Raw genomic sequence first — 10,351 nt, 5'->3', positions numbered from 1 at the left:
TTGGATTATTTGAATAGGTCATACATGCACAAGGGACCCAATTACGAAATCTCCCCCACCCTCTAACTTTGGGCTCCAGCACCCCGTTATTTTTCCTAGAAATAACCCCTCTTATTAGTTTTTTGCATATCCTTCCAGAAATTCTCCATGGCAGAGGTTTTCAAACTTCCCTGTGGATGAGAATCACCTGGAAGGTGTGTTAAAACAAAGAATGCTAACTGACCCCTGAGTTTCTTTTCTGATTCAGAGGCTCTGAGTGCTGTCTGAGAATCTGCATTTCTTACAAGTTCTCTCTGATGCTGATGCTGCTTCCTCCAGGCAGTCTTTCTTGGTTCTTTCCCTATATGGAAGGAACCTTCTGCTCCTTTAAACTCTCATAGGAGTGTTTGTCTGAGCCTTCTAAGGGCACCTGTTATTTATGAGAATGGGATGTTAAATGGAACTCTTTCTTCTTTGGTTTTTACAATTTTGTTAAAGAGATATCAGACCCTAAAGTGAGTTTGAGAGATCATTAAATGCAGAATTTAGGTTTCAAGACCTTTGGACTTTCCCTGGTTACCTTGGGGCTATAAAATGGTTGATAGGATTTTTTTTAGAATTTCTTAGGAGCGGGCTGTGTTGTAAACCTGGAGAGAGAAAGGTGAGACCAAATGGGAGTGTCACTTCTTTCCCCTCAAGCCCAGAGAGATTGGGCTTCAGTGGTTGCTTGAGAGCTTAATGTGGGGTCTTTGCAGCTGGGGGCCTCTATGGACCAGGGCCAGATTCATGCCTGCCTGAGAGAGCTGAAGCAGCCTGGGGCCAGGGATAGAGAGGGAAGGAACTGCCCTCCACCCAGGGAACAGCAAGGGGAGTGTTGTTTTCCTTGTAGACCAAGAAAAGTGTCCAAGGAAGCCACTGTGGGAACATCTTAAATCCCATCCAATATGGTCAGGATGGTAGGGGGCAGCCAAAAGGAAGTGGGAACCTCCAGATTCCATGTTCTGCAGTGACAGAGTCCTGGGAACTGCGGGTAAGCCCTGGTTTGGGGGATCTTTGAGGAACCCCCAGAGCGCCCATGAGCTCAAGAGTTACCTTAACCCACCTGCCATTCAGAGGACCCTGGGGTCTGGAGACAAGGGTACCATCTTGGATTCTGCCCTTTCTCCCTGTGGGCAGGGACCCTGTTGGCCTGCTGGTGGGAAAGGGGGCGGGGAGGAGAAAAGCCACCCCACCTCCCTTCTCAGGTCGCCGGGGAGATGGAAGAAAATGTAAGGCCACATCAAGTTCAGAGTTTTGATTATATAGGATGAACATTCTACCCACAGGTGACTGTGCTTGGGCCTTAAAGGGGCTAGGGGCTGTAACACTGCCAATTCCCTAGAGTGGGAGGACAATCCACAGCCTGCTGGAGTTTTCACCAGGGGCTGGCAAAGTTGTCCTTTTGATTGCTTATGCATTGTGTTTGTTTAAAATACCAGACACACCCCCCCACACACACAATCTTGTTATCGCTTTATGCTATAAACTCCTTGATATCATGGCTTATCACACCTTTGTGGCCCTTTGGTGCCTAGCTCCATACCTGGCACATGGGATATCTGCCCATTTACTCCTTTATTCTTTTTTTTTTTTTTTTTTTTTAAATCTTTTTTATTTATTATTTATTTTTGGCTGTGTTGGGTCCTCGTTTCTGTGCGAGGGCCTTCTCCAGTTGTGGCAAGCGGGGGCCACTCCTCATCACGGTGCGCGGGCCTCCCACCGTCGTGGCCCCTCTTGTTGCGGAGCACAGGCTCCAGACGCGCAGGCTCAGTAGGTGTGGCTCACGGGCCCAGCCGCTCCGCGGCATGTGGGATCCTCCCAGACCAGGGCTCGAACCCGTGTCCCCCGCACTAGCAGGCAGACTCCCAACCACTGCGCCACCAGGGAAGCCCTCCTTTATTCTTTTATTCAACATTTACTGAGAATCCACGCTCAGCGCTAGTGATAGAGCAGGAAAAGAAATGGACGCGCCTCCTGTCTTCCAGGCTCTTGCTGTCTGCTGAGCAGTACAAGAGAAGCTCGTGTAGAGCTCACGCCAGTCAAGGGGGAGCAAATGCAAATCCCCACGGCAGCCAGGCAGGTTCATGTACGTGGGCAAGTGTAAGACAATCAGGGTGTCGGCAGCTTTGGCAGAACAGGACACCCACCGCGCCCCTTGGAAGGCTGCAGCTGCTCTTTATTGCGTTCTGAGAATTCAAGCCCATTTGTCCAAAAGGAGTAATAAATCTGGATTTTCATGTGAAATGTCCCGAACAAAACACATCTGGTGGGCCAGTTCAGTGCAAGGGTCACCGTTCGGGGCCCCTTTGCTGTTGTTGGCACTCTCCCTGGTATTCTCCTGTAGAAGGAGGGGCTGCCAGTAATCGAGGACCACGTGCTGCTTCTTTAGGAATTAATAAGTCAGTGTTTGGAGAAGCTTTATACAAAGAACTTAGCTTTATTAAAATGCTCCTTTGGCCCAAAGAATAAATATTTTAAAAATCCCAACCCTAAGTGCTTAATCTGCTAAAATGTACAACAAATAAAATGAACACTCTAAAAAGAGCTTGCTTCCTGTTTTAGAAGAGGCCCCATGGCTCTACAATCTGATTACAGAGAAGCGGCCTTTCCTGCCAGGGTTATGACAAGAAGCCACAAACGGACCAAGCCACAGTTTGAGAGGAACTAGCCAGCAAGTTGCATTAACTGCAATTTCATTACCCTGAAAAGGATTCCATTAGTTGAAGACTTAGTGCCTGCTTCTGGGGCTGATTCCTCCTTCTGGGGCCGTCCTATGCTCCCTGCCCTGTCACTGCTGGGATCACAAGGTCCAGAAGCCAGGCTGTAAATGGAGCTGAAGAAGTTCTGGGAGACAGGACACAACAAGGCAGGCAGTCCAGGAGAGACAGCCAGCTGAAACCCTTCTTTCCAAGTTCTGTTTCCTGTTCTGGGGACAGAGCCAGGGGTGACACTCTACACAAGTATGATGTATGTCTCCTTTGGGGTACAAATATAGTCACATTTCTTATTTTTACCATTAATAACTCCCATCTACTTTTATTAGTGGAAAATCTAATCATCTACCTATTGAGAGCCATCCCTTTAAACTTTCCAAGAATCCTATATTTTTAGTCGAAGAGGTCAGTATTATGAGCCAAACCAGCTCACCAGTGCTGTTGTTTCGATTTCCGCCACAAGGTGTCGCTGTTGAAGACTGGTTTTGCGTAGGTCAGCACAGCACGTGCTCTAGATTTTGGCGATGCCCTTGCCCGTACAGGTCCCTTGCCAGCCACGGTAGTGCCACATTCCAGCTTTTAAGGTGGCAATACTTTTTATTAGTACACATATGTGGGACTTCCCTGGCGGTCCAGTGGTTAAGAGTCTGTGCTTCCAATGCACAGGGCGGGGGTTCAATCCCTGGTCTGGGAATTAAGATCCCCCATGCTGCTCAGTGCAGCCAAAGGAAAAGAAAGAGCACACGTATGTATTCCCAAAGCCTGACCCTGTGCCAGAGTGGCTGCCTCTGGATTGCCATTACGTATTTGTATGAAGGTCACCATCCCAGAATCCCCATAACCTCCCTCAAACTTCCCCTTTGTGGCCCCGGGTGTCCTTTCCTGCTATCAGACTTTGGTCAATGACATCCCAACGAGCTTTTGTAAGTTTAAATCTCGGAGAGCTTGGGGTAAAGGGGTCTTCGTTCCTTCCCTCCTTTAAGACTCTGAGATGGTTTTGCAAATGTGTCCCTCCCTTTTCAGAACTCTGCCTAACAAGGGGTCTTAGCGAAGGGTTGCCTTGCTAAATCAAGCAAAAAGTCCTGTTATTCCTTTTAATTGTCAAAGACAAAGATCTTACACCCAGGGCAGGGGAGGCGCTGTTTGCCAAAAAAAATTTTTTTAACTAAAAGGGGCAAATAGCAGCTCCTCTCATAATAAAAAGCCTTGATCCAACATGACTCTCTCCTAACTCTACAGAGAAGGAGTCAGTGACTTAAAAATTAATTCAGACCTTACCTCACTATGCTCCCTATTCCAGGTTGTTGAAGTTAAGAAGAGATAGTTGAGACTCATGGAAGATGAATAAACTGCCCAGGATCACACAGCGGGTGAGAGAAGAGCCACCACGAGACTCTAAAGTCTGGGCACTTTCCACTGCTCTGCTTCCTTTCCCAAGAGGTCCTGTAGAAGGAAGAAGGGAGGTCACCGGAAGTCAGGGTGGCCAGGAAAGGCTTAAGAAAGAGATCAAGTCTTGACCTGAGCACAGAAATAGGGATTGGTATGCTCCCAGGGGACAGGACTAGGGAGTCCCTGCATGGCTCATATTTAGGAGGCAGGAATGGACCAGACAGCTGGAGAGGGTTCCCAAGGTAGCACCTAGTGATGGGGCAGCTCTAGAAATGCCAGAGGCTGCTATGGTCAACCCCTATATCCGTTCTACCCTATTCCTTAGTTAAAGCCTTCCCGCAGTAATGCTTACCTGCCCCAGTCTCCCTTTCAGCTATGTGTTTTCATGTGACTTGGTGTGGGCCAATGAAATGTAAGCAGAGATGTTTTGTAGAAACTTCTGGGAAAACCTCTTAAAATAGAACAAGTTCCTCTTTAACCCTTCTTCCTCCCTTCCTCCATCTTGATGTCTGGGAGATATATGTGATGACTGGTCCTCTAGCATTATCTGAGACAACGACTACAAGGGCCACACTTTAGAGATGATGTAGTGATGAAACTGTAGCCCCTATAACTGTGGAGCTGCCGTACTATCCCTGGACTGCCAATCTGTTGACTTTCATTTAGGTACTAGGGAGAAACTTCTATCTTGTTTACATCATGGTTATTTTGGGTTTTCTATCACATACAGCTGAATTTGTTCCTAACTGCAGTAGCCTGCCTAGATTATTGGGGAAGGGCGGGGTGGGGGGGGAATCCCTGAGTACCAGGCCAAGGAGTCTGGACTTTATCCTGTGGGTCAGTGGGGAGTAGGAGAGTGACATGACAAAAACCATGACTTATTAATGTTCATTTGGCCACCAGGTATGACATCCACTAGAAGAAAGTGCAAGGCTGCCGACCAGCTAGATGACTTTTACTGTAGCACAGTTGCTGGGCTGGTGAGGGAGTAGAGGGTGTGTCTAACCTGATTTCTCAACTGGCTACTCTGAGCTATCAGGCCAACCTCCAGAAGTTCTGTTTCCATAAAGTCTCCATAGCTTTCTAGAAGGGCAGCAAGACTTTGGGACTGACAGGTCCTGGCTCACTCCTCCTGGGATAAGAGAAGGCAGTGGGCAGTGGTTAAGAGCAGAGTTTTTGAGTCAGATCCATCTTGGTTCAAATTCTGGCATCCTCTTTTGGTAGCTGTATGGTTTAGGGCAGTTATTTAATCTTTCCTGGCTTCAGTTTTCTCATCTATAAAACAAGGATAAAAATACCTGTTTCACAGAATCGAGAGCTAAGCCATGTGAGAAGCTTAGCGTGGTGTCTGGCCATGCCTGATTCACAGCTGAAATGGCCACACTTATGTGTTTTATTTGGGTCTCAGTTATCCTGATATTTTTATCAAAAGGATCTATTTTAATTTGATAACTACAGACAGTGAATACATTTTGGCTTGAAACTTTTGGATAAATTGAATATTTTGGATAGACCACCAACCTGTTCTATATTCTTGTTTTTAATGATTGAATCATAGAAAAAACTTTTTCTTCTCCAGTCCTATTCAGGGATGGCCTTGTGTGGTACTTGACAGAGTGAGTTAAATTGTGTCTGGTTTTTAGTTCTTGTACTTTTAGAGAACACAACACAGCAGCGATGGAGAGGAGGCATGGCCCACTCTCCCACCCCTGAACACTTACATAAACTCTCCCGGCTTGACTCTCTTACTTCTCTCTCCCCTCCTGCTTCCCTGAGAAAAGGAAGGGACTGCCTCAAACTCCTGCTCCCAAATCTCAGGTCTCCTGCTCGCAGATCCCCTCATCTGCCATTCCCCTTAATCTGAGTGGAGTGGTGTCCCTCCCACCATCAGGGCCAGGCCCCTCCAGCTGGGCTCTGCACCCCCTTTCATCCTGCCTTCTCAGGACCCTTGCACTTAACCATCATCCTGGATCACTCTTTGCTTTCAACCTCTCCTTCTCCTGGTTTCTTCCGATTGACCTTGGAACGCATTCATAATTCATTACACACAAAAAAGTGAAGAACCTTCTTCCCCCTTTATTATTAGAAAGTAGGCTTGGGGCTTCCCTTGTGGTGCGGTGGCTAAGAATCCGCCTGCCAATGCAGGGGACACGGGTTCAAACCCTGGTTTGAGAAGATCCCACATGCCACAGAGCAACTAAGCCCGTGCGCCACAACTACTGAGCCCACGTGCCACAACTACTGAGCCCACGAGCCTAGAGCCCATGCTCTGCAACAAGAGAAGCCACAGCAATGAGAAGCCCACGCACTGCAACGAAGAGTAGCCACTGCTCGCCACAACTAGAGAAAGCCTGTGCACAGCAACGAAGACCCAACGCAGCCAAAAATAAAAATAAATAAAATAAATAAATTTATTTAAAAAAAAAAGAAAAGAAAAAAGAAAGTAGGCTTGACTGTTATGAAGACCCCAAATTATGGAAGCTTCAAAGGTGAGAGTTTACTCATCTGTCACGTCAGCGTCCAGGCCTGAGCAGCCCAGGGCCGGCGGGGCAGCACCTCGGTGTCGGGACCTCCACCCCTCCGGTCTCCTTCCTCCACCGTCCCCAGGGTGTGGCCCTTGTCTGCAGAGTCCTGCTGGCAGAATGGGGAAAGAGGGTCAGGGAGGACAGGAAGCCCTTCCTTCTAAGGGTATAACGTCCACTCACATCCCAATGGCCCAGAACTAGCAACACGGCCACACCTAGCTGCAAGGAACGATGGGGAATGGAGCCATTATTCTGGTACCCAGCTAAACACAGAGGTTCTATTACTATAGAAGAAGGAGGTTACTGAGTTGGTATAAAGGTGATCATTTTATTTATTTATTTATTTTAAAATATTTATTTATTTATTTTGGCTGCACCCTGTCTTAGTTGTGGCATGCAGGATCTTTTTTTTTCTTTTAGTTGCGGCATGTGGGCTCTTAGTTGCGGCATGCATGCGGGATCTAGTTCCCTGACCAGGGATCGAACCCAGACTCCCTGCATTGGGAGTATGGAGTCTTACCCGCTGGACCACCAGGGAAGTCCCAAAAGGCGATCATTTTAATATTATACATTAAAACATTTTGTCCAACTTAAAAGTTCACTTTTTTCCTCCTAATTTAAAAAAGAAATTACATTTCTCCTCTGGTTCAAGGTGCTTCAGGAGCCTTCGGCTTCCTTGCAGACATGGCTGAGGCCAAGAACCACGCCATGTACACATGGCATCAAGAAACCCTGATCAAAAAGATCTGAATCTCTTAAGGGGATGGACCCAAGTTCCTCAGAAACATGCACTTTGCCAAGAAGCACAACAACAAGGGTCAAAAGAAGATGCAGGTCAACAACACCAAGGCCCCGGGTGTGGTGCCCAGGCTGTCAGGACCCTCGTAAAGCCCAAGGGCAGAATGGGAATTCGATCTCCACCAGGGCCATCTATTTCACAGGCAAGATGGAGGCCTGGCAGAGATGTCCTCAAAATAATGAGCTGGACTCAGCCAGGGATGGAAAGGAGAGCGTTCTATGCAATGTCCAGGCATTGAAGCTGTCCCGTCTCAAGGCAGCTGTAAGCCCCTGTCGGTGAGTGAGGAGTGGGGAAGAGCCCTAAAATGGCCTGGCTTGTCTGCATCCTCTCCTCTCTTCTGCTTTAATATTAAGCCTCTGTAACCTTGAGTAGGTTCATCCTTTTAAAAAAATTTAACCAGTTAGGGTAGGTTAGGTTATGCTGTGGTAACAAATGATGTCCAGATCTCAGTGCTCAGGACAACAAAGATTTATTTTATATTCATTCCACCTGCCTATCTTGAGGTGGCTGGGGCCTCTCCTCCATGGGTCTCATTCAGGGACCACAGCTGATGGAGTAGCCACCGTGTGGAATGGTGACAGCAGCAGTGGCAGGAAGAAGGAAAATGTGACAAGTTATGGATTGGCTCATAGGGTCAAAGTGACATGGGTCACTTTCACCCACTTTTTTTTTTAAATTTATTTATTTACTTATATTTTATTTTTGGCTGTGTTGGGTCTTTGTTTCTGTGCAAGGGCTTTCTCTAGTTGCGGCAAGTGGGGGCCACTCTTCATCGCGGTGCGCGGGCCTCTCACCATCGCGGCCTCTCCCGTTGCGGAGCACAGGCTCCAGACGCGCAGGCTCAGTAGTTGTGGCTCATGGGCCCAGTTGCTCCGTGGCATGTGGGATCCTCCCAGACCAGGTCTCGAACCCGCGTCCCCTGCATTGGCAGGCAGACCCTGAACCACTGCGCCACCAGGGAAGCCCCTCACCCACTTTTCTTTGGCTCCCAAAACTCAAGAGAGGCCTCACTGAGGGTAAGGAAGTGCAATTCCACCACATTTCCAGAAGGGGGAGAATGAGAGCACGGGTGTCAGCCTTAGTGATCACCGCAGTACTTTTAACCTTTTGTTTTTCATTGAATTCACATAAAACCTGTAATGGTAACTAATAGCTTCGTTTCAGGGTTGAGGAAATAGCCTGGGTCGCTGCCACCCTTAAGGACAGGAAATGCGTCCACCTGCCAAGTCGCTGGTGACATCTTGTGACAGCCAAGAAGCAGCCACCTACTAGCGGGGGAGGAGAAGGTGTCCCAGCCTCCAGGTGAGAGTCACCAGAACAGGCCTCGCCTGCTGGGCTGAGAGGCACGGGGTTGAGGGATTGGGGTTATAGTAGGTTATAATAGGGCCAAGGTCTCCCAGGGAGCGAAGAGAGGGCTTCTCCTGATAGATTCTCTGGGACGTGGGGTCTTTGAAGAGTGAAAGGAATGTGACCTTGCACTTTGCCCTCACAGCCAGTGAAGCAGGACATGCCCTGATGTCTGGCTCTCTCCATGGAAACTTTGTGGACATGGTTGGGGAGTGTAGATAATCACATTGCATCATGTCCATAATATAAGCTAGGTGAAAAAGCAGGATACAAAAGTACAACTAGACTACAGTTTAAATTGTGTGTGTGTGTGTGTGTGTGTGTGTGTGTGTGTGTGTGTGTAGCATGTACGAATCTCAGCCTGCAAACTATATGAGCAAGAAATATTTAAGTCCTTTATTTCCTTTTACTCAATTTAATTCTGCTTCCTAACCCTCACTTGTCCTGGTGGGAATCTGCCTTCACTGATTCTCAGGTCTCCCCATCACCACAGTTGTGCTGGGGTCCTTGGTCCACAGCAGCAAAACACCAGTATGCTCCTGTGATTTTTGACCATATATAAGCACAGATCCCACTGCAGCCTTCTCCCTCCCCTGTCCACTCAGTCCCCGTGGGCTTTAGTGCCTGGCCTGGGTGCAGGAATCTTGGAAAGCCTGGAGACTGGCTTCCTCAGACCCACCCTCTGAAGTATCACCTCTGAGGTCTTGCCACCTCCCTCCTCAAATACCTGCCTTTCCTTTCTCCCTTCATCCCTAACTCCCTGCTGCCTCAAGTCTTCTCTCAGCCTGCCCCCTTCAGACGCATAATCTCTTCAATGGGTTTCAGTTTTTCAAAAGGAAGAAGTATATTAGCCCTGCTACAATACTTGAATAAAGGGATTACCAGCAACATGGGAATTAGATGATTTGAAAATTCTCCTATTACAAACTCCTAGAAATGCTGAGCTTTCAAGAAAAAAAAAAGAAAGGAAGAAATAAAGAAACCTTCAGGTGCCAAGACTTCATCTTGCTTTGGGATGAAAGAAGCATTGGTGAGTAAAGAAACAGGTAAACCAGGGGGTAAATCTAAAAACAATAATAATAATTTATAAAACTAATTTAGGATATGTAAAAATGAGATAGGACTAAAACACTAGACAACAGTAATTATAAAATGGGAGCGTAATGATCTGATTTAATGTTTTAATATCATTGAATTGTTTAGGAGGAGAATAAAGACATTGATTCACTTTATATTTTGTTGCATCAAATAAGCATGTTCGAAATTTAGGGTATCCAGTAGAATAATAAAAATTGAGTGCATATCTTCCATGCAGGAAGGAGGTTAAACAAAGCCTGGATTTCCAGCTGAAAGGGAAATGGAGGAAAAATACAGAGACTAATATATGAGTTAAGAGTCAGAAAAAAAATCTGCCATATACACACATATAAATATACATGTGACATACAGGAATTACCTCTCGGTGCTACAGTGATCATTTATGGAGAGTGAGGGTTCAGGTGAGTTTTATCTTCATTTTCATTTTTGTGATGAGCAGCCTCCAAAATGACCCCCAGTGG

This window comes from Balaenoptera acutorostrata, chromosome 12 (assembly GCF_949987535.1).
Source record: "Balaenoptera acutorostrata chromosome 12, mBalAcu1.1, whole genome shotgun sequence".
NCBI classification, from domain to species: Eukaryota; Metazoa; Chordata; class Mammalia; order Artiodactyla; family Balaenopteridae; genus Balaenoptera; species Balaenoptera acutorostrata.
Note: the sequence above shows the minus strand (reverse complement) of the source record.